The 5,000-nt window shown below is 47.3% G+C and overlaps 2 long non-coding RNA genes across 2 annotated transcripts in view; one reads left to right on the top strand and one right to left on the bottom strand.

The window, feature by feature from the left end:
• LOC116219552 overlaps positions 1–4,994 on the top strand; it is a 9,836-nt gene extending 4,842 nt beyond the window's left edge. The window contains exon 3 of the long non-coding RNA XR_004163228.2: positions 4,890–4,994. This is a non-coding gene — a long non-coding RNA (uncharacterized LOC116219552). The remainder of the gene's footprint in view (positions 1–4,889) is intronic.
• The window catches only part of LOC116219549, a 6,118-nt gene continuing 5,706 nt past the window's right edge, over positions 4,589–5,000 (bottom strand). Inside the window, exon 3 of the long non-coding RNA XR_004163223.1 lies at positions 4,589–4,649. This is a non-coding gene — a long non-coding RNA (uncharacterized LOC116219549). The remainder of the gene's footprint in view (positions 4,650–5,000) is intronic.

Raw genomic sequence — 5,000 nt, 5'->3', positions numbered from 1 at the left:
AGAGAGAGGAGGGAAGAGAGAGAGAGAAGAGAGGAGGGAAGAGAGAGAGAGGAGGAAGAGAGAGAGAGAAGAGAGGAGGGAAGAGAGAGAGAAGAGAGAGAGGAGGGAAGAGAGAGAGAGAAGAGAGGAGGGAAGAGAGAGAGAGAGAGAGGTGGGTGTCATGTAAGGTCAAGCAGAAAGGCCTGTTCCCAGGGATGAGACTTGTTTCCTACAGGTGCAGGCCGATGGAGACAGCCAAGCAGTCATGGAGGAGTCTTGAGATAAGAGATGCAGACAAGTCAAAGACAGGCGAGGCCTCCAAAAAGCTGTAAATAGGCTTTTTTTTGCAACATTTGCAAGGACACCAAGTATGTTCTCACGAGGGAACATTCCCCTAAAAAGATCCCTCACAACAGGTGAACAAGAATATTCTGATTGGCTAAAGATTTTGAGAGAATATTCTGATTGGTTCAGTTTAGATAAGTTTTAGGTTTGTGACGAATTATGACTTTAAAAGGTTAATGCGCTGGGTTTTTTAGTCAGAGCTGCTCCATGGACCACCGCTCTCGATTTGAATGAAATGTCTGCAGGATTGAATAAAACTTTGTCGCAGTTTGTCGCATTCGGTCTTCTGACTCTGATTGAGTATTTACTCTAAGATTTGAAGAGGTGGTTTTTCGCTACAACACGAGGAGATGAGGGAGAGAGGGATGGAGGGAGAGAGAGAGAGAGAGATGGAGGGAGAGAGTTTGAGACAGGGGAGATGAGGGAAGAGAGAGAGATGGAGGGAGAGAGAGATGGAGGGAGAGAGTTTCAGACAGGGGAGAGATGAGGGAAGAGAGAGAGATGGAGGGAGAGAGAGATGGAGGGAGAGAGTTTGAGACAGGGGAGAGAGGGAAAGAGAGATGGAGGGAGAGAGAGATGGAGGGAGAGAGTTTGAGACAGGGGAGAGATGAGGGAAGAGAGAGAGATGGAGGGAAAGAGAGATGGAGGGAAGAGAGAGAGAAAGAGAGAGCGACAGACAGAGATGAATTGAGATAGAAATAAGAGGAGAGAGAGAGAGCGATGGAGAGATACAGAGAGGAGAGAGAGAGCGATGGAGAGATACAGAGAGGAGAGAGAGAGAGAGCGATGGAGAGATACAGAGAGGAGAGAGAGAGAGCGATGGAGAGATACAGAGAGGAGAGAGAGAGAACGATGGAGAGATACAGAGAGGAGAGAGAGAGAGCGATGGAGAGATACAGAGAGGAGAGAGAGAGAGCGATGGAGAGATACAGAGAGGAGAGAGAGAGAACGATGGAGAGATACAGAGAGGAGAGAGAGAGCGATGGAGAGATACAGAGAGGAGAGAGAGAGAGCGATGGAGAGATACAGAGAGGAGAGAGAGAGCGATGGAGAGATACAGAGAGGAGAGAGAGAGCGATGGAGAGATACAGAGAGGAGAGAGAGAGCGATGGAGAGATACAGAGAGGAGAGAGAGAGAGAGAGCGATGGAGAGATACAGAGAGGAGAGAGAGAGAGAGCGATGGAGAGATACAGAGAGGAGAGAGAGATACAGAGAGGAGAGAGAGAGCGATGGAGAGATACAGAGAGGAGAGAGAGAGCGATGGAGAGATACAGAGAGGAGAGAGAGAGAGCGATGGAGAGATACAGAGAGGAGAGAGAGAGCGATGGAGAGATACAGAGAGGAAGAGAGAGCGATGGAGAGATACAGAGAGGAGAGAGAGAGCGATGGAGAGATACAGAGAGGAGACAGAGAGCGATGGAGAGATACAGAAAGGAGAGAGAGAGCGATGGAGAGATACAGAGAGGAGAGAGAGAGCGATGGAGAGATACAGAAAGGAGAGAGAGAGCGATGGAGAGATACAGAGAGGAGAGAGAGAGCGATGGAGAGATACAGAGAGGAGAGAGAGAGCGATGGAGAGATACAGAGAGGAGACAGAGAGCGATGGAGAGATACAGAGAGGAGAGAGAGAGAGAGCGATGGAGAGATACAGAGAGGAGAGAGAGAGCGATGGAGAGATACAGAGAGGAGACAGAGAGAGCGATGGAGAGATACAGAGGAGAGAGAGAGAGAGAGCGATGGAGAGATACAGAGAGGAGAGAGAGAGAGAGCGATGGAGAGATACAGAGAGGAGAGAGAGATACAGAGAGGAGAGAGAGAGCGATGGAGAGATACAGAGAGGAGAGAGAGAGCGATGGAGAGATACAGAGAGGAGAGAGAGAGAGCGATGGAGAGATACAGAGAGGAGAGAGAGAGAGCGATGGAGAGATACAGAGAGGAGAGAGAGAGCGATGGAGAGATACAGAGAGGAGAGAGAGAGCGATGGAGAGATACAGAGAGGAGAGAGAGAGCGATGGAGAGATACAGAGAGGAGAGAGAGAGCGATGGAGAGATACAGAGAGGAGACAGAGAGCGATGGAGAGATACAGAAAGGAGAGAGAGAGCGATGGAGAGATACAGAGAGGAGAGAGAGAGCGATGGAGAGATACAGAAAGGAGAGAGAGAGCGATGGAGAGATACAGAGAGGAGAGAGAGAGCGATGGAGAGATACAGAGAGGAGACAGAGAGCGATGGAGAGATACAGAGAGGAGAGAGAGAGAGAGCGATGGAGAGATACAGAGAGGAGAGAGAGAGCGATGGAGAGATACAGAGAGGAGACAGAGAGAGCGATGGAGAGATACAGAGGAGAGAGAGAGAGAGAGCGATGGAGAGATACAGAGAGGAGAGAGAGAGCGATGGAGAGATACAGAGAGGAGAGAGAGAGCGATGGAGAGATACAGAGAGGAGAGAGAGAGAGAGCGATGGAGAGATACAGAGAGGAGAGAGAGAGCGATGGAGAGATACAGAGAGGAGAGAGAGAGAGCGATGGAGAGATACAGAGAGGAGAGAGAGAGAGAGCGATGGAGAGATACAGAGAGGAGAGAGAGAGCGATGGAGAGATACAGAGAGGAGAGAGAGAGAGCGATGGAGAGATACAGAGAGGAGAGAGAGAGAGAGCGATGGAGAGATACAGAGAGGAGAGAGAGAGCGATGGAGAGAGACAGAGAGGAGAGAGAGAGAGAGATGGAGAGATACAGAGAGGAGAGAGAGAGCGATGGAGAGATACAGAGATACAGAGAGGAGAGAGAGAGCGATGGAGAGATACAGAGAGGAGAGAGAGAGCGATGGAGAGATACAGAGATACAGAGAGGAGAGAGAGAGCGATGGAGAGATACAGAGAGGAGAGAGAGAGCGATGGAGAGATACAGAGAGGAGAGAGAGAGCGATGGAGATACAGAGAGGAGAGAGAGAGCGATGGAGAGATACAGAGAGGAGAGAGAGAGAGAGCGATGGAGAGATACAGAGAGGAGAGAGAGAGCGATGGAGAGATACAGAGAGGAGAGAGAGAGAGCGATGGAGAGATACAGAGAGGAGAGAGAGAGCGATGGAGAGATACAGAGAGGAGAGAGAGAGCGATGGAGAGATACAGAGAGGAGAGAGAGTGTGTTAAAGAGAACAAAGGGAGGACGGGGGTGGACTGGAGGTGCTCATACACACTGAGGTGTGTTGCCATGGGAATAGAATTCAGGTGTGTGTGTTTTTCTATGAGCGCGCTCGTGCCAATGTGTGTGTGTGTGTGTGTGTGTGTGTGTGTGTGTGTGTGTGTGTGTGTGTGTGTGTGTGTGTGTGTGTGTGTGTGTGTGTGTGGAGGTTCACACACAGTTAAAGCCCGTTGTGACAGGCTGATCTCTGTAGAGGCAGTGGGTGACGGCAGGATATTTGGTTTTGTTTTGTTCTGTTTTGTTTTGTTTTGTTTGTTTGTTTGTTTTGTTATTACTGCATACTAATGTGTGTGTGTGTGTGTAGATGTGGAATCTACTGCTGTGACTGTATGGAGTCTGTGGCGTAGGCCTGTGCACATACACACATAAACACACACACACATAAACACACACACACACACACACATAAACACACACATATATATACTCTGGCGTCGGCCTGTGCTCTGGGAGGAGGCAGACAGGTCATACAGGGAGCTTCTCCGCCCTCTCACTGATACACACACACACACACACACACACACACACACGCACACGCACATGCACACACACACACATAAACACACACACGCATATGCACACACACACACATACACATAAACACACACATATATATACTCACACACACATACACATAAACACACACATATATATACACACACACACACATGCACACACACACACACACATAAACACACACATATATATACACACACACACACATGCACACACACATCTACACACATAAACACACACATAGGTATATATATTCACACACACACACACACACACATGCACACACACATCTACACACACAGTTTTTTGCTATCATGTGACTTGGGGGGCTTTATTGGCCCAAACTGGATCCTGAAGGGGCTTTGCTGGAGTTCAGCTTCTTCCTGGGTTTGTGTGTTTATGTGTGTAGATGTGTGTGTGCATGTGTGTGTGTGTGTGTGTGTGTGAGTATATATATTTGTGTGGAAGTTAGGAAGTTATTGGGAGTATATATATTTGTGTGGAAGTTAGGAAGTTATTGGTATCTTGCAAACCCAGGCTTTCACACACACACACACACACACACACACACACACACACACACACACACACACACACACACACACAACCTTTCACACTAATCTGGGATGTGTATGTGTCAGATGGTGTGAATATCTTATATTGTATTATATGTATGTACTATTATATATACATTATATTGTATAGTATTCATTCAGTATTTTACAGTATTGTATTGTATTTTATTTATATAGTATTTTACAGTATTGTATTGTATTTTATTTATATAGTATTTTACAGTATTGTATTGTATTAATAGAGTTTTATATTTTATTGTCTTTGTTCTACAGGAAGCGGACACAGAAGGGCTGTTTGGTCTAACCTCTAGGAAGATACCATCACAGGACATTAGCACCACACACACACACACACACACACACACACACACACACACACACACA

This window comes from Clupea harengus, chromosome 25, assembly GCF_900700415.2.
Source record: "Clupea harengus chromosome 25, Ch_v2.0.2, whole genome shotgun sequence".
In the NCBI taxonomy this organism is placed as follows: Eukaryota; Metazoa; Chordata; class Actinopteri; order Clupeiformes; family Clupeidae; genus Clupea; species Clupea harengus.
Note: the sequence above shows the minus strand (reverse complement) of the source record. Positions and strands in the feature narration are given on the sequence as shown.